This window comes from Aptenodytes patagonicus, chromosome 4 (genome assembly GCF_965638725.1).
Source record: "Aptenodytes patagonicus chromosome 4, bAptPat1.pri.cur, whole genome shotgun sequence".
Taxonomy (NCBI): Eukaryota; Metazoa; Chordata; class Aves; order Sphenisciformes; family Spheniscidae; genus Aptenodytes; species Aptenodytes patagonicus.
In genome coordinates, this window is record NC_134952.1 from 7,428,082 (window position 1) to 7,451,935 (window position 23,854).

Below are 23,854 nucleotides of genomic sequence, written 5' to 3' on the forward strand. Positions count from 1 at the left end.
GGTCAATACTAATACAGCAGTACACCAGTGCCCATCCCCGCTGGCCCGAAAGGCATCTGCACCCAGATGAAAGAGCAAATTCAGCGACAGCCCATGTGAACACTAGAGAGCATGTTGATAAAAGCAACCCGTTCATCCTCCACTGAAGTGCTGCCACCATGGTCCAAACCCAAACCTACAGAAGATGGGGCTTGCTCGCCCTCCTCCGTGTTGCAACCCAACAAGATCCAGAAAACTTCAACCTCCTCTTCAGTCATAAAGCAAATAGGCAAAGAAATGTAAAAGACGGAGAAGCGACAGGGAAATCCCTTTTTTTTCTTTCACCTGCATCAAGTTGAATGCTTTTAAAAAATGTCTTTTTCTGTATTTTACATTTAATGCATTTAATGTTTTTAAGGTCTGCCTAAATTCAGATTTTTTTTTTTTTTTTTGATCAAAAGTTTGCCAGCTGTTTGGCTTGTTTTGCACCGTGTCTGCCATGGCGCCGCTACCATGCAGACTCTTACTACTCTAAGTTTAAGAAAACAAAGTACTTTTTTTTCAAAGTAGAAAAACAAAGAACTTAACGTTTACCATATGATGGTATCAAATGCAGGGAGAAAAAAACTATGCCTTGATTCCCTTTTTGGGAAATCAGATGAGGAGCACAGGATGTTTTAGCACAGAGAAAAACAAGTCTTTCCCCAAAAGGCAATAACTGGGATGTACCCAGGGTCAGGGTTACAGAACCCTGGCAAACGGTGATTGATTTTCCTTCCAGCCGGGGAGTGCTGGGCACTCCGGCAGTCCCGAACGTGCCTCCGTCCCCCATCGGGCGCTTCTCACCTTCTCAAGCTAAAGCCTCAGGGAACAGCAAAAGGTTTTCGGGTTAGCGATGAATGGTGCTACTGTTTGGTTTTTAACTGGTGGGAAAAGCCTTATTCCCATTTTTTCTGTTTTTCAGTTTCAGTTTCACTGGCAACTAAAAAAATCTCATGACTTGACATTCTTTAAGACAGCTCTAGTTAAAAGTAAGACAGTGAAACCAGTGCTATGATACAAAATATATTTGCTCATTCAAGCACTGGGCTCAATGGGCACTTTGCAATTCTGAACTGGACTTGCGGATTATTCCTGAAAAAAATACTGCATCTATAAAGCTTTTCGTAATTTTATTGTGAATTTTAAAAACACCCTCTTTTCCCCCCTCATTGTTAAGAAAGCATCCACATCTGAAAGAAGTTATTTTCCACCCACGTAGCAATTCCACCTATAATAAAAGGTCACTTATTACCCCACTTTGCGAACACAAAAGAAACCTCCAGCTGAATGGGGTCTCCACCGAGGGGAACAGATGGGCCAAGCGTGTAACACAGCACTGCTGTACTGACTGGTGATGGAACCGAAATCGCATCGCCATGGCAACTCCTTTACTGCCTCCTCCCTCAAGACAACAAGAAATAGCTCACGAGAGGTATTTCAGGAAATCCATAAAAAGAGAAAAATTGTGTTTCCTGCTTTCCAATTATTCAAAACGTACCTACAAAAGGTGCTTTCAGGAAACGGCTGGATGGCATTTGCTTCCACAAAGTGAAAAATAATCTCTGCCTGTGCCATAAAGACTTGCGATGAATGCCAGGTATCGACCATCCTTCTAAAATGTTAACTGCAAACTTTATGGCGCTTCCACTAAAAATCCTTACGCTGATTTTCTGATGTATCTGCTTTGTCGGGTTTTTTTTCCTAATGAGATAAAGACAGCCGCCTGAAGCGAGGTCTAATGCAAACCAGCCTATTTCTTCTCTGAAAATGATTTGAACTTATCCAAAGGCTACACCCACCTGTGATGCTCACGTCATTTTTTGTATCACTATCGCATTTAATCATCACAAATGCTGAGGAGTCCTTTTGCTTTGCAAAAATCCATTAGAAACAGAAAGGGAATAAGACTGCACCAAAAACAAGACCAAACTCCCTGGCGCAAGGGAGGGAATGGAAAGTGGGTGGGTGCCAGCGAACTCCAACTTCTTTTAAGCAGGATATCCCGAAGCTTTTAAAGAGTAATAAATGCTTCATTCTCAAAATACAGTTCTCTGAAGTGCTTGTTTCCTTCCAATTGAAATTAATTGGGTTTTAATTTTCAGTAGAAGATTCCATCTCTATTTTCAGGCTTGTTTACAGCGATATACGCCACACAGACATCAAAACTACGATAGATGTTATTTCTAGAAGGATAGATCTCCGAATGCAAACTGCTTATTAAATAGTCCTAGTGAAATTCTTGCAGAAAGCTTAATAAACTAATAAACATATTTGATTTTTATAGCATTACCTCAAAACACCAGGAACATAACCCAAAGCAATTCCAGCTGTTTCATGTATATTTGAATAATTTTGGAAACTTTCATTTCTGACGCACCCCTGAAGGGCCCCACTTAAATTGTAAATGTTTTTGTTTTGGTTGGCAGAAGCCCCTGTACAATCTCTGATTTAATATCAGCTTTAAAGCAATAATAAAAATAAAATAATCTCACTCACATGCCAAACCACCCATGCTGCTGCAGAGCCCAGGGGAGGGACCGGCTGTGGGAATCCGGCTCATCAGTTCCCATCGTGTTTTCTTAACTCTCTGCAAATTTGAAGATGCCGTAATGGAGCCTTCCTCGCCCTAACCCCTGGGCAGCTGAATTCAGTCACTTTCCGTAATTAAGCGGTCCCAGCACTGGCACAGTAGGCTGTGTTCAGCTGTTGCAATTCAGGGTAAGAACAGCCAAACTACATATGATTTCTGAAGATTAAAGATTTTCGGGGAATGGTCACAAAGCTTCCCAACGTTAAGTACAGCAGGCAACAGAAACACAACACATACTGCTTGGCTGCTCATTTTCTTCTTGTTACATTCTGAAACTCTGGGTTTTTTCCCCACATCTAGGAAGTGTCACTATTTAAAATGTACGTGGTTTTTGTTGGCTTTTGCTTGCTTCTTTTTTCTTAAGGCATCAGGCGTTCTCCTTCAAAAAGTCAGAAAATGGCAGAAAATCTCCCTGCGATACCTCATTTTGGCCATAGCTCTTCAAAGAAAGCTCTGGAAGCTCATGCTCATCTGCCAACCCATCCTAATTCAGAGTCGCTGCTTATCGAGATAACCCACCATGCTAAGTATGACATGTAGCTTTTGCTTCTGTGCATCAGACTTCGTCTTTCAATGTATTAAATCATATATTAAATTAACCCCATTAAACCAGGTGATCCAGAGCCATCTGTGCCTATGACTTCTTCTCTTCAGTAATTTCCATCTTTGTATCAACTACAAACATCATCAATGATGTCTTTACAGGTTTTTTCCATACCATGGATAAAAATGTCAACAAGGATTAAGACAAAAAATGATTCTCTACAAGACTCTGGTACAAACTGCCCATTTTTAATTCACTTAATCTTTACAGTGTTCATTTTGTATCATTCTAGTTTTCTCATTAAAACGTTGCATGGTATCAAGTCAAGTAGCTAGGTAGAGAAACCTAGCTTGTTAAATCAACACTATTATCCTCATTAAAAATAATCCTTTAAAAAGACCCCGCAGTTTGATAATTTATATACTATAAATCTGGGTAGACTACTGTTAATTTTATTCCTACAGTTTCAACCCACACCGTTATTTTTCTAACATGTGGCAAGCAAACTAGTAGTAGAGGCAAAAAGAACTTGTAATCAGCAGAAAGTAATTCACACCACGGAAAACAATTACTCAAAACCTTTCGAAGCTAAACCTGAGAGTTAAACGAGGCACCACTGAAAACAGGTGTCTGAGTTGCAGCTATAACGTCATTTTAAGAACATCTACCTCAACCAGTGACTCCCCTGATGCACCATTCATACTCCTGAGGCCGAACCAGTTGTTTCAAATAGGAGGAATACTCCTTATCTTCAAAAAATATCTTTTGGCCTCTTTATTCCCGAGATCCCACGTCACTAATTAAAAAAAAATGCTGTTGGACTTGGTGGAGGAAGAGAAAGGCACAATACTATTCACAGAGCTGCGTTGACACAAAGATATCGCTACATTAGGAAACTCATTTTGTCATTATATCACACTGTGTAAATAGAAAACATAATTAATAAGGACAGGGATGTTAATTTTGCTTCCTTTCAAAACCTGGAAGCAAGGGGAGGAAAGGGGGAAATGACAATATTTGGCAACAGGAAGAAAAACAGTTGCAAATGAGACATTTTTCAATGCCCTTAACTAGCTTTAGTAACAACTGAGAATAAAAATAAACTTACAAACACTTTCGTGTCCTTTAGAGTGCTCAATTTAAACAGCATATTTAATCTAAGTCATATGTAACATTATAACAATGCTCTTTTTGCCCTCAATGTGAATTAAGAATATTAAATATGTATGTGAAATAGTAGCCCATGCTGGAATGTCTCCAGCATGAAATTCTTAATATGAGGGTTTTTCCTCTCTCTTTTCTTCCCCCCCCCTTTTTTTTAACTTCAAGCTGCAAAGATATTCAAAACTAGGTCAAGCTTACAACACCCAACAAAAGTAAAAGGATCTGCAATTTCTTGTATTATTTTTTTTTAAAGTATCTTCCTTTAAAATTTACCATAAAAAGATTTTCCATTTCCTTCGTAAAAAGGACAAATACAGATATGGATTTCTCTACCTCCCTGGAAACAAGCATACACAAAAATAAGGTTAATTACTAAACCACAGCTTTCTTCCTATCCTTGGTAGGCATAACCGCTCTGAAATTACATCTACTATCAAGTAAAGTCACTCAAACTGTACGTCCTCTAGAGATTAACCAACTGCACAAAACATAAAGAATTTCTAAGAAATTAAACGAAACCAGATACCCAATTTTCAGGAATAAATGTGTATAAAAATCAACGTGACTCTCTGGGACGTGACTAAAACAGACATACACAGCAACCTTAAATTGTCAGCAACTGCCTCTTCATTTACATTTTATCACTTTCTAAATTCTAACAGATGCCAAAGTCAACTTTTATTATTTTTTTTAAATAGTAAAATAGACTTAGAAAATCAAGGGAAAGAGGCATTACCTTCCCATCTGCTGTCTGTCCCACATGCCCCTGATGTGCCAGGAGACCCTACCCATCTCCCTACCTGAGAGGCAAATCATCTGGCCACAGACCGTTGTACAGATGATGGGATACATCTTCTGCCAGCAAAATTGAGGAACACCACAGTTCAATTTCTAACAAACCCTCGCTAGCCACTCTTTCCTCCATCCCCATTCATACACTGGGTAGACAACACGGCACTTCCCATTCACTCCATGGACCTCCACCCTTACCAAAAGACATGTTTTTCACCTTTTTGTGTAGTGTTCATCATCATTCTTGCAAAAACCTGCTTGCCGTTAGATATGGCTTGCAGATTCCCTACATTACAGCTTTCATTGGAAAAGCGATTTACCTAACTAAAAACGCATTTAACAAGACAAACTCTAAGCAAGTGTAAATTTAAATTTCAAATTCCGTCCCTCTGAAAAAATGCTGCAGCCAGATCAAAGAAATCAAATTGGCTGGATTGCTGCAACGCATGAAGAACACCAGCTCCAACTGCTAGAGCTGTGGAAGTGAAGAGGTGGGATGCTCGAGAGAGGAGAAGCAAAACCTGACAAGGAGGAGACCTGTAATCCACCAAGAAACTAACTTCAGACTCTGTAGTAGATACCATAAGGATCTCGTGCAATGAGGGCACGCAGCGAAGGAAATACAGTATCAGATATATGGAGCCTGGGTGGAGGAACCTTAGTGGTGAACCTCGTCTTCACTGCAGTCAATGACAAATGAACAAGAGAAGACCTCTGGTTGTGTTGGTAACGGGGCAAAGTAAATCTTAATAGTGATTAATAAATAAATGCTGGTCTACTAAACTAATGGTCAATGCTGAATACCCAGGAATGGCTTTGGATCCCCACCAGTACCACCAGTAGCAACCAGTGGAACAGCAATAACCTGGAAAGAAGAAACAGACAACAAAGGATTAAGATAAAACCTTAGTATAAAATCTTATAACAACTTCGGTTGGAAAGGAGCACAGGAGATCATCTGGTCCAACCCAACCTCCTTCTCAAAACACGGCTCCAAAATGCAATTCGTACAGCACTAATTTCTGGTGATTTGGGAGACACATACACTGGTCAAGAAGTCCAGGTAATGCCATGAAGCTATAGTACCACCAGTGACAGAAAGATGCTGCAACATAAGTAACTAGAAGACCAAATCCAAGTAGTGGGCAAGGTTTATTAACAGCTAGTGATCAAAACAGTCAAGAGATGTGAAGCCATTTACAATGCTTAAATACATCACTGTGGATTAGTGCCTCATTAGCACAGTAGGTTTTATCAACAGGATGAAACTTCCTTGAGGCACTTGGGAAGTGCTGGGGATAGACAGGATGAAGAAGGTGCCAAATTGTTGATAGACCATCAAGTGATCTAGTTGGATCAAGACAAAAACAGATTTGCAAGAAGACCTAATAAATGAAGTGAGGGGCTGGGCAAAAAATGCTGGATTCCTCTATTACGGCTTGACATCCTCACCCCCAAAAAATAAACCAGTGCTGTGACAAAGCTAACCTAAGGAAATGTGTATTGACATAATGGCACTTGTCTTGAGCTGTGTATTCCTGGTGTTAAAAAAGGTGGAATTGTACCGTGGAGAGCCTGCACCAGTTTTCCCTTTCTTTTACATGGTCTACAAAGAGTTAAAATGAAAATTGAAATTTGTGTTTTCTAAGGGACCTGCGGACCAGCAATGCTGAAGCTGCTGGATGAGTGGATCTGAAGAGTGGATCTACATCCAAGAAAGCGCTCAACAACCCCGGTTCAAAGGCTCCCATCGGACTGTTTCCACCGTGAGCGGGTGGGAATTCGGTGCCTCGGTCCCCTCCCTGCAGCCTGATGGACCAGCAGCGGGAAACTCCTACCACCGCCAGCTAAAAAGCCTTTCATATTAGGACAACCTTCTGTCAGAACCCTTTTGTGACAATGACAGATAATCACACTAAATTATGAATAAAAGAGGCAATGACTTCTTTCTGGAAAAGCATCAAAACTGAGGGGAAAAGGCTCATGAAAATATTTCTAATAGCTCTCTGAAAAATTGTCTACAGCTTATCAGTGAACACATCTTGGCATGAAGAATGTAGAACTCCAAGAGCATTTGTTATCTTGACCTAATTTATGTATATACAAATATATTTATACAATATAAAATTATATATTTCTATTATATAAATTTACATCGTATAAATTTACACATCTATTTTATATATGTGTGTGTATATACACATAAAAAAACAACTTTTAATTGAAAGACACACAGCCAAATTAAAAGGGAACAATGTATAAGACTTAAAATACAGTCGCTATTCCCCTGCCTCTTGTAGGGCTTTTCCTGACTCGTGAGGAAAGTATAAAGCAATCCCCACACTTCATTCACCAAAATACATTGCTGATAAACTACAGCGACTTTCCAAGGCATTTCCACAAGTCCCTGAATCACTAGGAGCTTTAACTAACATGCCCTCTCAGTGCAACCTGGTTCGCTTGAAAAAAATTACATTGCAGTTACGCAACGCTTCTTTAAGCCATGGAAACCCAGGCAAAATTTTGTTTATTGGTATCCGAATCCTTGTATAAAACAACGACGTTCAGATATTTCCTGGCAACCGGCCCCACAATTTACAAGCCCACACCGCTTTGCAAATATATACGGCAAGATATTTATTGCAACCCATCCAAAGTTTCTTGACTGTTGATTCAGTATCTGCTTCCTGTACTCCCGCTGAACATTTACATAAAACGATTGCTTTTAATCTTTATATATTTGCTTTAGATGTGCCCTGACAACCACTTAGAAAAGTGGCACTTTCCTGACAAAATGAATCATTTGCCTTCTACCACCAAGTTGCAGATCTTTGTTACCGAAATAGAAAGGCTAGAACATGCCCTAGGAAGCCTCTTTCTCCGCTTTGAAATTATAGGGAGCAGATATGCTCAATTTGAAAATCCTGTGATAAAAAAAAAATTAAAAAAGAATTAAAAGTGACACGATTTCCAGAAGCATGGGCTCGTAATGGGAACAACATATTGTGATGAGTGGATTGCAAGAGGAAGAATACAGCCTGGAATTGCACGATTCCTTTCTAAGTCAAAGTACTGACACCACGTTCTGCCGAGAAAACCTTTTTGTCCCTCTGATTTAACGATAAATTTCATGTGACTTTTCTTGGTTGGAGAAATGGAACAGAAACAAAACCAAAACACTGTCCTGACGTGTTAGCATTAAGCATCTCCTTTAAGAAATAAACTTCATCTCTTTTACTGTTACATAAAGTTCTATTTTTGGCCTGAACGAGGGAAAAAAGAAAAAGAAAATAACCACAACCATTCTCAAAGCAAGTATCCATTAGAGGTCTAAAAACATAAAGGAGAAATCCTTTTTAAGGAAGAACAGACTTTGATTTCCAGCCCTATATTCCAGTTTCCACCACCTTTGCTTGACAAACGGTGGTCAGTGCTAAACTCCTCCTCGGCCAAAGCGTCCGTAACAGTTTCACCCTCCTCAAACTCCTGTCCTTTCACAGTATTAACCACTTCTGGTTTTTTAAGCCTTCACCTCCTCAAGGCTACCCCTTCCTATTTGTATTTTATTTCTGACATCCCTCCCTTCCCAGAAACGAGTCCTCCTCCTCCTCCTCCTCCAACATCCACTGAGGTTCAGATGTTGACATCTTGCTTTTTCCTCTGCCCACCCTGTTCCCTGATCTGAGCAAACTCCATCACCTTTATGCTGACAGCTCAAACTCTGTGTTTCTCCAAGACGAAACTAATTTTAAATTTTGCGGAGGTACAGAACGTGCACTCAATAAGATCACAGCAGAACTATCACTTTGTTCTCCATCCTCCCCTGAGACTTCAGCGGTCTCCAATTACTTGTCTCATCAGGCCGCTGCTTCACAGGAAAGCATCATCAGCAATTCGTCTCCCACTCTTCCTGGGTCTTTTTGGCTAGATATTAAGTTGTACCACTTCTACTTTGCAAAGTAGAAAAACTGATGAGGAACACAATTCTTCCTTATGACCTTTACGTCATCTTCTACATGTTTTCCCAATGATGAAAACCACGTTCCCCCATCAAGCCTTTGCCAAATACTTGGTTATTTTCTTCCCTTGTTCTTTTAATCATCTCTCTCTTTAAGCCCCTGCATTTAGCTGGTTTTTGGTGACTCCGGCACAACTCAAGATTTTTTCCCCATTGCACGTAAAAGATGTAACTACAGTTGCTCACCTCTATTTGCTATCTACTAAGGATACACAATACCATTTGCCTGCTTGCTGTATTCACAAGCAGGCAAATATATCTTTTATTATATAACAGTTATATCTAATATGTCTTTTATAGGCAGCATTATTCCTGAATATGTGATCTTTTTTCCCTTAACAAAAAATCCCACACCAATGCCTCTTTGTTATAATACTCATTGTTATTAGTCAACAGCATAAATGTCCACCAAGTGACACGTGCACTTCTGGGGGGGGGGGGGGGGGGGGGAGGGTTGCTGAAAAACCATTTGCTTTAAAGCGGTTTCCTACTACTAGCTTACTTCATCTGCAAGTTGAAATACAGGGTGACGTCTCCATATGGCACTTTCAACACACGGAAAAAAAAATACAGATGCACAAATGTTTTGTATAAACCAGAGAGAAACTGCAAAGCATCCTTCAACTTCAATTTATCTCCTTTGCACCGATACCATAATTTAGAGAAATTAAAATGTTCCAAAGTTGTCTTTGGTAATAACTAAAGCACTTTTTCAGAATGTTGTTTTTGAAAGAATGGACTATAAAGGTCTTCAGTGGTAAGCAAGAAGATCTTTTGTGACGGAAGATGCCAGTTACTGATGCCTATCAGACAATCAAATGTGCCCCTCTGTGGGCATGCACTCTCTTGTTCTCAGAACAGACTTGTTGATGACTGAGCTACTGCTTTCAGAGAAATTATTTTTTTCCTTCAAAATCCTTCAGAAAATTGTCTTGTTTTGTTTTAACAATAATTCCAAAATATTTCAAATCATGTGAATAATGATCTCAGGTTATTTAACCAAAATGTGTCATAACATGGGTATAACCACAGAGACAATCGTCTTTTTATTTTCCATGAAAAGGAGAAAGGTTCAATAGCGTAAAATTAGACCCATATGGAAAAATGGCAGGATGAAGTTTACTAATATGTCCTAAAATCTGAAAAATAGACTTGGTAAAAAAAAAACCAAACCCAACCCCTCAGACTCTTCTACCTGATCCTCTGCGTTCAACAGCTTAAAGCAAGAGATGTACGTAGCCAGGTACTTCTCAGTATGTTAGTAGCCACAAGCAGAAAGATCTAAAAGCGTGAATTTACTGTTTTCCCAGAGGCAAACAAAATAACATCATCTTCCCAAGGTGTCGCACTCCCACTCCGCATCAGGGAATGGCCATCCCATACACTGCCTTTCCCCCGCAAGCGCAACATCCGCACCCACAAACAACCCGTCTCCAGCAAGGGATGCAGTTCGGTGGTCTCCGAACAGCCGGCCCTGAAGGGTCCCAGCTGGATGAAGTAAATCTTCACGAGCCTCTACCGCAGTAACCTGGACATGCTGCTCCCACCAATCGAATTTCCAAGGTGGCCGAGTTGAATGTGTCATAGGGATGTAAAAAGCTCCTGTTCAGGCGCTTCCTTTTTAACAAGATAAAAGCTTTTCTTGCAGTATGTTCTCCAGCCAAAAAAAACCAAAAAGGCACTGGTGGCAACACAAGCAGGTGATGTTGGGGGTATATAATCCAAGCACAGAGGCTGTTGGGAATATTAATCCAACAGGCTCCACCTGCTCAAGAGAAGACGGCATGCCAGGACTCGGAAAGGACTGCTGGAACTTTAGGAGCATCCGAAAACACGGCACTAGGCCTGACCACGATGCAGTACGGCTGTTTCATAGTAACATCGCTCCATCAGGAAAAGAACAGTAAAAGCAAATGAAATGTAAACTCCGCAGAAAGCTGATTTGAAGAATGCAGGTAGTGTGTCATTCCATCTTCTATCACAGCAATGTCACTATATGGTTTATAGCTCACATTTTTTTCTTGACATAGATCTACCTATTAATAAAAAATTTCCTCAGCAGCAGCATACTCAAACTGTAACTAGCTGCGTGTGTTATCTCCTTCTCCTTATCTTCAGATGTTAAAATTGAGTTAATCTCGCAGCAGCAATGCACGGATTGCTGTCCTTGTAACACGTGTACCATACCCCATACAAGCCTTGTTGATGCTACGTGATCACCGACTGGGGGAAACAAAGCACTGCAGGATAATAAAAACTGGAGGCACATGTGGGCCAGAAGAAATAGTCCTTATTAATAATTTTTCATGTCAGAGATTCTGAGTTTACATCTCATTTTCTAATGTCCCTGGTCAGGGTACTTTCCTGGTTATTTCCCTATGATCCTGTTCAAAGGGTTGATCCATCCTTTCCCCAACTGCTCCCACAAATACCTACTGCCCCATACTAAGTTCGGCAAGTCTGGATGTGCTGCACTTCACCATCTGCTCTATTCCCACTTTGATCCAGCTCCCACCTGGCTGGCAGAGCCCAAAGTCCTGTGACAGAAGATAGCTGGGCACAGCAACCTGGGGCTCAGCTGGGAGCTTCCCATTGAGAGACTGCCAACATTTCCTTGAATCCGCCCTTCTTACTATGCTCTCCCATACCCACAGCAACTGTGAAATCGTTATTAATTATGCCCTTTCGCCTGACCCACTTATCTCGAAAGAGCAGTATCTGGGATGGGCTAAAAACAGAAAAAAAAAGAGGAGGGAAGCTGCATATTTTGCTGCCTGGATAACTCCTCTTAGAAAAAGTCAACTCTGTCCTGATTTTCTCCACTACTTTTTCCTCTTTCTTTCCTTTCTTCTTCAACTTCTCTTCTGTATCTTCCTTTGGTTTCTCTCTGCAAGAAGAGGAATCAGGTTAGGAAACAGGAACGATGGAGAACGCTGACCTAAATTGCTTCGCATCTTCAAAAATGTGGAGAGAAAATGATGGGGCGTGGGAAGGGAATGGAGCCCTGTGGGTTTTCTTTTCCAGAGATGACTTTCTTTTTCCTTCTGGCTCATGATTGAAGGAGATATGAGAGAGTAAGAACTGCTGGAGATTTTGGCAAATATTGGAAAAAGGAGAAACATGCAACTACAATTATTTGGAGAATAAGAAGCAAATGCTAAAGAAAAATAAACCCCACAAATATAGACTATGGTTTCTTTCCAGAGGGAAAAGGCTTTATTCAGTCTGAATCAAATCTGTTTATTTTTCACATTAATTCAAGCATGGATTTCATATAAAATTCACAAATACGTGTGTCAAATACAGCAGTGCATACCAGTTTAGATGCATCAGAAAACATTATTTTATTATAAGACGGAAGACACGCAGTTCTGTTTCCTGAAGGATGACAAGGAACCAGAAAGAAATAAAAACACGACCTTAATATTGTAACTAACAACGTTAAAATGTTCTTGTCTGCAAATTCTGAGGCACCACGATGCACTTTTTGTTTACACTGATTTTTGCAAGGACAATAATATAGATTAAAACAGACCCCGGCATTCTGCACTGTTGTCTGGAACAAGGTTCACTTCTGGTTCAGCAGAAAGGACCTTCATAATAAAAATACAGTACATGAACATGCCCGGGACCTGAAACACAGGTTTTGTTCCTGCAGCACATGAGCCATTTTCCAGCTACCCAAGCAGAAGGCACCGTGCTAGAGCTGCCAACAGAGATCCTCATTTCTCTCTAAAACGGCTAGCAAGCCTTTTGTCGTCACCCTTGCAAAAACCAACACCGGAATGTTAACCTACCGACACTGAATGCAAATACAGAAAGTGAGTATTTATTTAAACATAAGCTGTTCTTGGGGCATCCTTTTGTGATTTTGTTTTCTAACTTGTGACCTTGGGGAAGGAAGGACACATTCAAAGCCTCAGTCGCTGTTTGTTTGCAGAAGTAATATCATTCATGTAATAGCAAGAGCACCTGATTATTTGCCTTCACCACCCAATAGATCAGTGAAAACATTTTCTGTTTGTTTTTAACTCATTTAAATTAGAGGTATCTTTCACCAAGTTAAAGTTTTCAGGAGGAACGGGGTTTGCACTTCGTGACATTTTCAGAAAGACACGAGAAATAATATAAAATAACTACTACTTCTGCCTCCTGACAGGGTTGTTGGAGTATTTTAAAACAGCTTTCTAAAATAAACCAACTTTTTTTCCTGCACAGATTTGCCATCAGGGAACCAAATCCTATCCTTATAAGGTTACAACAAAACAAAAGCCTTGAAAAGAAGTACAAAATCAAGCCCATTTTTTAACTCAGGAAACAGGGACACTAAGATACAACAAAGTTTAAAATCCGTTTCTTCAGAATTAGCAATAGTCAGATGGTTAAGAAAATAATCTTCCCAATGATCACCCTCTTGTCCTTCACCCCAAATCATTCCTCTCCATCTAGTGAGATCTTAACCTATTAGAGCTACAAAGCTAAAGCAGAGATTTTATATCTACAGGCAGTATTCAGGCTTTACTCACTGAAATATTTTTATACACACAGACGTGGTTACTTTTACCATTAAAGAATTCAAACTGCTATGGCAAGGCAGAAATTACTTAAACAACTTAGGCTACGAACACCAATTCAGAACCTGCATTAGAACCACATTATACACAAAAAGAAAGGAAAAAAAACCTTAGGGTTAAACATTGGAGAAAGATCTTAAGAACAACAGACTCTAAAATAGTTTACAAGAATCTAAAATAACGTCTGTGCTAAGCTAACACAGAAATCAAATTATTCGAAAAGAAAATCAATATTAGGATTAATGTTCCAGTTCTCTCCAAGGAGGACAAAACACAGGAAAAAAAAGCTTGAAAAGTCGTTTTCTTTTCTTTTTATTAATTTTTTGCTGTGGACCTTATTCTATTTAAGAAGTTGCATGAGGAGCAAGTTGCTCGGAAGCTGAGCTGAACCTCACCCCAGGTTAACTGCAACACCAAACACAGGCCATTTCCTTCGGCTTCTGTTTTTAAAAAGAAAATATTACCTAAATACAAAGAAACAAAGGATGCTGCTATGGCAGCTCATACAAGCACGTTACATTTCTGATGTCAGTATTCAAAGTCTGTGTAAGTAAACTTTAAGGGATACTGAGAAGAAGAAGTTATTTTCATCCTCCTTTTCATTTTCCGACACTACAAGTTGAATCATATATAAGATTTAACTGTACCACATACAAAAGCAGCGGCACATCAGTGAGCACTTCATTAATTAAAAGCCAGAAAAGGAAGTTTGCTAAACGAAGCAAATGTTCTTATCACTCCTATCTATATTCATTAAAACTGACAGGAAACCAAATATCACCATCTGTCTACTTGCAATAAAGACACTAAAAACAGCTCTGGGGTAGAAGAATAATATAAAGTATAAAACTGCAGTTTTTCAAGTTTCAGTTTTAAATGGACAAGAGAGAAACTGATGTCAGACGGGGGAGAATAAAGGATGACAAGGAGCTGGCACGTGAGACTGGCAAAGAAATTACGTATTTTGGAATATAAACCGAAGCCCCTTCGAAATCTCACAAAACAAACCACGAACCTAAAGTTTCCTCTGTATTCCTCATTCAGATCACCAGGTCCACAAAAAGCCAAGTATTGCAACGGCAGCTCATTTTGCCTATTTAGAAATAACTGCTACCAAAAAACATCAGGAAAATTATATTACGCTACATAAACTGCAAAGTTTTAATGCTCAAGCAAGTCCCAGGAAACACTTCTGCAGTTTTATTATGTACTGATGCACTGTCTTTATATTTACGAGAGAGAATTTTTTTAGCTATTCCTATATTTGGATTTTGCTTGCACGTCGGCAACTCGGTATGAAAGTTGAATCAGGTTTGATGAAAGAAGGAGGATCGCAGAGGTACTAACTTAGCTCTGAAAAAAATACCATGGCTCACACCAGCGGTTGCAGAGGTCAACCGAAGGTCACTGATTTAAGGCGGTTTCCAGCAGTTGTACAATTCCTACCTTCTAGTAATCACCCTTTTTTGCACTGCAGGAGAGAGGAAAGAAAAAACAAATAGATGGTAATAAGATATTTAACGACAGAAATGCAAATAAACTACAGCTCACATTTTCACCAGCATAGCTCCGTATTGTTAATTCTGCGCCATACCCCAGCTGCATTTTGCATAGCAATGAAAAGTGTTTCCAGTTCCTCTCAATGCTGCATAACATATTAGCTCCGTAGTCACAGTTTTTAAGACTAAATAAGGTTCAAGTAATTTAAGGCTGAGATAAACAGAAAAAGAAAATTCATTGTCAAAACTGGCACCCGGCTCCCGGCCCCCTGTTGTGCCTAGGTACCGGAGCACATATGGTGCGGAGCAGATTTCTGTGATACCTACAGGAAGCATAAAGGGGGTTAGAAGAGGAGGAGCGATGAGTTAAAGACCAGATTGAAGGCTTACTGATTTTTATTATTGTGTTCCTCTAGAACGGTACTTTTTTTTTCTTTGTCGTTTAATTTTCTTTCCTAAGAACAATAATTCATACATCTAAGGCGGCTCTCATTAATATTCGATGAGAATACAATTACAACACAGCAATTCTTATTCTTCTGTTAATACTCAACAATACTAACAGACCCATTAACAGCTCAGCACAAGTATGAGAGGCATTTAAGAAACAGAACTGTAGGACTCTCTCTGTTTACTAAAGGAACCACAACAAAAAAGAATTACAGGAGGTAATAAAGCCTGAGTGTAAAAAGTTACTGTAAACCGATGTGCAAATGAGCCATCAGAACCCCCTTCAATTCTGAGGAATCTTCTTTTGAAAGTCAAGTGAATCTATAAGGACATAGGAAAAGTAAGATTCTTTAACTGAAGGTTGAAATTCAAGGGTAAATTCTCTTTTATGTTAAATATATAACATAGAGACGCAGCACATCCATTATCTGTCCACGCCAATGAAATCACTGGGATGTTTAGAGAGGACTTCGGAAAGCTGGTAGGCAAATGTGGAGATGCGTATCAGAAGAGAAAATACAAAGCCATCCATAAAAAATTCCTCCGTGTGGTTTAAAAATGCACCCACACTGAAGCTGGAGAATGTTTGTTTATTCTAAGGGGGTGGTACGATATCTTTAAAAAAACAAAAGAAACATTATTGCGATAGGGGGGAAAAAAGCAAAATGCTGACAAGTTAGCTTTATAAACCTTTTAATAAAAAGCTACATAGTAAGAGTAACAAGTATATGCCAGAGTATTATATTTTGAAAAAATTTTATTTTATATACACCTCATTAGAGCTCCTATTTTCCTACGGAGAGTAGAAATTGTGGAAGTTGCATTTCATTTTATTGACTGGTAAGAAGCGTACAAAGACTCAGGTTCTCCAGGAGCACAGATAACCAGCAGAAAAGGTACGCTTCCTTGGCGGAAAGAGCGAGCACAATTCACTCCTGTACTCCTCCTGTCCACAGCTGCCACAGGAACAAGGGGGTGCAAATCAAAGCACCTTCTACAGCACGTATTTGAGAAAACCAGCACCAGACTCCAGGCTCCCTGAATTTGAGAATGCCGGGCTCGGAGAAGCCTTCTGGGGAACTGAGAAAGCATCAGTTTCCTACAATCCTCTTAAAAAGGCAAATGAAGCTCATTCCTGAAACGCATGGTGTTTCTTAGTCCCTCCTGTTCCTATACTGTGAGGCTGTTTCTGAATTTTTTTCCTTTCACCACATGAAACTTTGTTCTAATATTATATATACACAATACTATCAACACTATTAATTTATAGTATGCTTATTTATATATATATGTATCAAAATATGAATTTATTAATGACCAGTCTGTATTTTTTTGATCTTGTACCTACCTTGTCTACGAGCTGAAACATTTCCTTTGCCTGATCTTTGCCTACAGATGAAGCTATCCTTCCTATAAGGTCACCATAAAGCACCCACTTTTCTCTGGTTGTAACCAACCCCCCTTGGCTCATAGGACTATGTACACTGTGTTTAAATTCAAGGTGGTTTTTGCCCTTTTGTACTCAAACGTATCACCTTCTCTTCATCCTGATACATAAAATAAAACCCGAATTTGTCAAGTTTGATACTAGCTTGCAGTACGACTTATTTTGGTGAGCAGATCGCTGTGACACCTCCTCATCGGTATTATTCTTGAATTCACTTCAGACAGTCAATAACACTTTTCCATACACCTCTGTAAAAGCTCCTTAAAAATCTACTTTTAAGAAGTGAATGCTAAAGTGACAATATCCTAGTCACAACGCCTTCAAGTCTGTTATTTAAAGTACAGTACCATTACATCTGTACGCCAGTAATGTAAGGCTCATCATGCTTTTGCTCTATAGCATTAAAAAACCTGACCCAAGAACAAGTCCATCCTAGGAGTACCTTTTAATCCACACGCAGACAAAAATCATAGCAGAATCATAGAATGGTTTGGGTTGGAAGGGAACTTAAAGATCACCTAGTTCCAACCCCCCTGCCATTATTACTATTTACATTGCTTTAAGTATTTTCGAGTTGCTATTTAGATGGCCTTAGCAGTAATGACTGCAGCAAGCCAGAACAGGTTTGCCATAAAACAGAACCCAGGCTAGCACTAAAAATAAAATCTGGGTGTCTCAAAGGCTGGGAAAAGTACAGCGGTGCTACAAGGGATTCAGTGCAAACCTGCAGAAGATATTCCCTAGACATACAATACTTATTCATTAATTTGAATGGACAGATGTTTACAGACCAAGAATAACCCGGAGCTTCTACAGGTTTCTTTGACGCTCCCATCACTCCCGTCCCCCTTTCCCATCTGTTTCTTCTCTCACACTTCATTCTTCTGCCCTCTGCCATCTTTCTTGCCTTGAACCAGGCTCAGGCCAACTATTTCTCCATGTCCTGGTTATGCCCTACTCTTCCCCACGCCCAAATGATGGGACGCAGGTGACGGCTGAAAGCCCGTCAGAGCAGGGTCTCGGCGAGCTCCAGTGCAGGAGGCCCTCGCCTCTTGGGTAACGCGGCAACCTTCTTCTGCCATTTCTTTACACTATGCAGTAATTATAGCCCCTTTTTTCTTTTTCCTGGTCTATCCCATTATTTCTCTCTATCTTACATACTATCCATTACTTCTCAGGTTTTTTCCCTCTTTTATCGCTATCCATGATAGCTATCGCTATCATGGTCTTTAAGAGAAAGCTGAGGCTTTAAGTACTGCACATCTGTCATTTCAGCATTATGATTAGGAAGCAGATTCTGAAAATCCTGGTACCACCATAAAACTGGTAAACTAAGAAACCTCACCTTAGATTTTATCACTTTATCACTGTTCTTGTACCCTTCCCTACATACCTGCTGCTGATCACCGTCAGAGACAGGATATTGAATTAGATGTGCTCTATCTGTATCAGTATGGCTGTTCTTACAGATTTATTGTTAAAACAAGTGTTTCCACCAGACCTAAGAAAATCAGCAAGAAGTAAAATTACAGACTTTTGCATTTTACCACAAGTATCTTTGTTGTGTGGTAGTCCCCCATTTCATCATCTACATTCGTTAGACTACTATGCAAAGAAAGTTAATTCTGGTGATGATCGGCACATATGTAAAGTACTCGGGTATTTTTTTTGATAGTGGTAGGAAACGTTAAGTGTAGGAAATTTAGCACAAAATGTTTTTCATCTGCTGAGAAAAATGGGTGAAAATGCTTTGAACATGATTTCGTTAAGAGCATTAGCATAAGAAAGAAAACCGATTTGTCGGGAAACGTCCACCATTTAAGATATTCCATGTTGTTTTCCAATGTTATTTTCCCAGAGACACCGAGCATGGGTAGGTTTTGTGGTTTGGGCGGGGTGGAGGAGAAAGTTGTTGATGTTTTGGGAAAACCTACCAAAGCTTGCTTTACTTGCTTGCTCCTGATCCTCAGCCACAGAGAGAACTGGCAGCTAGAAGACCTTACTTCAAAGGCCAGCTGTAGGGGAAATTGTCATTATTTGGTCCACTAAATCTAGAATTTAAAAACTTAAAAAAAAAAAAGATTCCAGGGAAATAGTAGAAGGTTTCCTCAACGGCAAAGTCCAAGTCCCACTGGCAAACCCTTCCAATCATATACCCACCCTTGGGTTCCAGGTCCAAGTAAAACTCTACTCCTCCCCACCAGCCTTATCTTGCCAAATTCAGAGCAGGAAGAAAATACCCAGAGGACTGGCGTCCAAAGGACTCCACACGGAGCACTGACACACATGGCAGCGCTCCCAGGAGCCGGCTCCCGCAGTTGGTTTTGATTAAGGAACGCACACGCTTCTGCGCTCCAGTCAGAAATATTCGGGGGCTCTAGCGCATGAACAATAACTCAATAACCACATTTCCTTCTCTGTATCATAAAATAAACACCATCTCTGAGATAGACTCTTTGGATTTATGTCCTTTCGAAAGAATTTAGTAATTGGGAGGGAAAAAAAATAAAACCACAAGTAAAGTGCACGGGTTCAAAATGTGCAGTAAATGCTTTTGAAAGCAATGTTCTCATCTGGGAGTATTGCAACAGATGTTTATCATGAGCTACCGCAACAGTTAATCCAACTCCGAGCCAGATTAACTCTTTGCCATTGGAAAGGAGCCTTTTTTCCACAGGCAGCCTACTGAAAACAAGGGGATGTGCCAGCACTGCTGACAACAAGCAGTTAACTGAGCGAAGGGGGAAAAAAAAAAAGCCATAAAGCCCAACCAAATAAACCAATGTCTGGCCCAAAAGACTTAGATGAACAGGTGTATGTGTGGGTGGGAGTGGGGGGAAAAAAATAAAGAAAAAACATTTAAACAAAGCCTCCACTGACATTCTGGTCACTGAAGTGGGTACACACAAAATGAGCCAAACAACATTTTTGAACAATTCAGCAAATAATGGAATTTTTTGTTTTGTTTTGGGGGGGACAGAAAATATGATTATTGATCTTGGTTTTCAAAGTGCAGTACCAATATATCACAGTAACAACTCAGAGGTTATTCTATTTAAAGATATTCTGAGTAAGAATGAAAATAGGAAGCTACAAAACTACAATTGAAATATGGAACATTCAAACAGCAATTCAACAGTTCCAAAACATTACAGTATTTTGAAATACTAAGAATTTTAAAAATCTAGCTTAGATATCCATACATGAAACGGTGGTAGCCTACGAGACTATTTTTCTCTTTTTTTTTTTTTTTTTTTTAACTGAGTCATTTAATGGCGGGGTCTTAATTTTTATGTAACTAGTTATAGTACCTATGTATGCATTCTGGTATTTACTCCTTAAAAATACAAATGCAAATCACAATTTAAAGGATCGTTACTTAAAGCCGAAATTGCCATTTCTTAACGGGTGCACATCAGATCCCTGTTTGCAACCTTTCCTGAAGGCAAGCGAAGGGCTAGTAAGTCACTGCCCAGAGCCATTCCTCTGCTCCTAATTTACAGGCATTTAATTCTGGGAAATCTTTGAGCATATATGGGTCCCGTGAAAAGAGCGAGCAGACCATCCCCTTTCACCATCCAAAAGAGACCAAGCAGAAGACGTAAGTGCACCATGTTCTCAATGCGTTTGCCTGAGCATCACCCACAGCTCCCACATCCCCATACCGTAGCTGTACCGGGATCCGTGTAAAACTGCTGGGAAGCAGAGCTGGTTTGAGGATTTACAGCCTTGCACAGCTTGCAAGGCTAGACACAATTTTCATCTGAGGCACACACCTTCCCCTTCATACTCCCAGCTGCGGTAACACAAGAATAAGAGTCACAAATTCTGGAAACTTTGGTCTAAACTTCCTGACTGACTGACGAAAATCTCAGCTTGTTGGTCTGTTTTTTGGATTTTTTCTAAAACAGAAAAACAAATGCCAATCTGTGAAGTGTAAAGACAATCTAAAGAGGTTTTGTTTATCTAATTGCTAGGCAGAACAATAAATGAATAAAAAGCTGTAGGAAGTCCTTTCGACTCTGCAGTATTTCTGCTGGTAATGCAGAACAAGTTTCTTTCTTGGTTTTACTCCTAATCAACAAAAGCAATGGCAAACATTATCAGTCCTTTTATATTTGATGACGAGACTGATGCTATTTCTTCAAGAAAATCTTTATAAATATTCCTCCGATTCTAAAAAGACCCATGACCACAAAGCCACGTGCTGGCAGTACCTCTACCCAGCCCTTTCCTTCCTATATTAAGGCCACTGGAACAGCCACCCATTAGTCTGCTGACTAAAGTACAATCGTTTGCAGCTTGGGTTTTTTTTCCCCCCCAGATATCAAACATCCCAAGTGCTGAGAGAAAGGTTTTGTTTTCTAAATTTTTAGTATTCCAGAGAAATATACTATTACATTCTGCAAGTCTTGCCAAGAACGTCTTTTGTGTTCACAGCTTCAGTGTTGATGATAAATTTTGAACATTAACAGTACAAAGTATGATTTAAATCAAAGTCTAAATCATAAATGTAAAAGTAATTTAAACTAGTGAACTGGAAACCTTGATTTAAATAATTTCATTTTGCAAATATAGTTCTCCTAAAGAACTATTTGCTTTCAATGGTTGTTAGTTCTCGCTGAGGAGGTAAATAAACTACATGCATCTATTTAAATGATTATGAAGCCTAATATACCCTAGATCTTTTATTTTTTACACTTTATTAAGTAGATAATTTACTAGGCAATTATTTTTTTAACTATGATTCCTAAGTGCTTCAGAAATATTTAATAAGTCCTAAAGCACCTTTTATGGTGATGATCATTCCCATTTTATAGAAGGATAACCCAAAGAAGAGATAATTCTCTAGTTTGGACTCTTTCCTTCAACAGATTAAACCAGCTCTAAGATAATGATTGATCTGCACTGCAACAGCTACCTGTTGCACATAATTTTTCACTCTGACCTAGCAATCACAATAATTTGCAAGTATCAGTAAAAGAACAATTAGCAGTAAAGCCTCAGGAGGCAGCAGCAGAAGGCTGGACTAAATATCTGTACAAGAACGAGGAGGTTTTGCTGGATGGTTTCACCAAGATACAACACTTGGTGTTATTTTGACTTCACTTTTCTAAAATTTGGATGTAAAGGTAACACACGGCACAGTCTCCTGCTATTCTTCACGACAACACAGCTTGCTTTATGAATGGCCTCAATTATTTTGCCGTGAATAATGATGGCAAAAATAGCAGTGAGCATTTAGATCGATTCCACAGCCCAACCGAACCATCACACCAGATTTTCCAAGTTGTACAACCTCTAGTTTGAGTACTCGTTTCTTAATATTGTGCCTCAAAAGCTGCAGGATGTTGTGCCAACAGCGCTTACTGTGAATGTTTCAGAACAATTTCCACGTACTGAGTGTTGCATATCCCCACGTGCCAGCCAGGTTGAGACCTTACACATTACACAGTTTCTGCCCTGAGGGACGGTGCCAGATCTGAAACCTTTACTAGTCAAGATAGGTGATGCATGAAAAGTGGGAGGAGAGGTACAGAATTATTTTTAAGGTTTTTCACAGTCTCTCACCATTGTGCCCATTTTTCACTGGTATTACAAGCTACTTGCGACCCAAGTTGGCCCATGATGGGAAGCTGCATCTTTCATAAAGCACCTCCTGATCTTTCCCCCCAAGCCAACCCTTACTGAGGAGAAGCATCAATATCTCTCAAGCTACTTTGTCCTCCTGTAAACTTGCCTTTGCTGTGATGCTTACAAAAATTTTACCAGTTAGACATTAATGACCATCTCTGAGCTTTGCTGGGAGGGCGAGAGGCAGAACACCAATTGCTGGAGGAAAATAAACCAATAAAAGACACAGTGGTCCACAACGAGACAAATTTGGTAGGTGTAACCACATAAAATGTCAGCTCTTCCCTTCTGCCTGAAGCCCTAGCCTCCATTAAGGGGGTGACCACTAATATGCGTGTAGAGAAAGAAGGTCTCGAGGAGACAACCCATCGCTTGGATGATGAACCCCACACCTTGCAAGGTCCAGCTGGATTCACCCATCTCATTGCAAGTCCTCATCTTCAGCTGCAGGAAATACGAGTGCCGTTCTCTCCAAACTAAATTGTAATGGTGTGTGCCAGACCCCAAATCCCGCTCCACAAGCGTGCCACATGTGCCACCCTTTTTGCCTACGCACTAGCTCAGGAATTAGGGGGACGAGGAGAGACCGCAGGGACCAAGAACGGGATGAGCCAGTCAAGGGTCAGGGACCTTGCTGCACCTAAGCAAGTCACCCTCCTAAAATGAAAACGAAAGAAGGTTTTATTCTTAGAAACATCTGCATTTCCTGCACAAGTTTCCCAACAATATGTACCAAGTGAATCACTTCACTGCCCCGGTTGCCCGTCCACCGCGCAGGCTCCATGCCCTGCCATGATGCTTTAGACACGACGCTGCTGCTCTGTGAAGCGAGCGGTCTCCGACGGGAACGCTGGCCCCGAAAGGCAGATGTTGTGTAAATTCATATTTCATAAACATAGTTAATTGTGACAAGAGGGCTATAAAAATCCTTGTACCGCTTAAATTATTTCTCCACTTAGAGCAACTCTACCACCAGAAAATGTTACACATTGCACTTCATACTGAACTGGCAGCGCTCGGTGATAACATTACAGCTCTATTAAATAACAGATAGAAAAATCACAGATCTTTAAAAACTACAAATTAATTTTTCTGATGTCATTCAAAATAACCATTTAAAA

The 23,854-nt window shown here is 39.9% G+C and overlaps 1 protein-coding gene across 10 annotated transcripts in view; it reads right to left on the reverse strand.

Annotated features, from left to right (window-relative positions):
- Positions 1 to 23,854, reverse strand: part of CTBP1 (C-terminal binding protein 1) — a 257,915-nt gene that overhangs the window by 136,494 nt on the left and 97,567 nt on the right. Inside the window, exon 1 of one of the 10 annotated variants that reach the window (XM_076335765.1) lies at positions 17,001 to 17,096. The exons of the other annotated variants lie outside the window; for them this stretch is intronic. The gene's annotated coding sequence lies outside the window, so the exon portion shown is untranslated. Of the gene's footprint in view, positions 1 to 17,000; positions 17,097 to 23,854 lie in introns of those variants that run through there. 10 annotated transcript variants of the gene reach the window in all.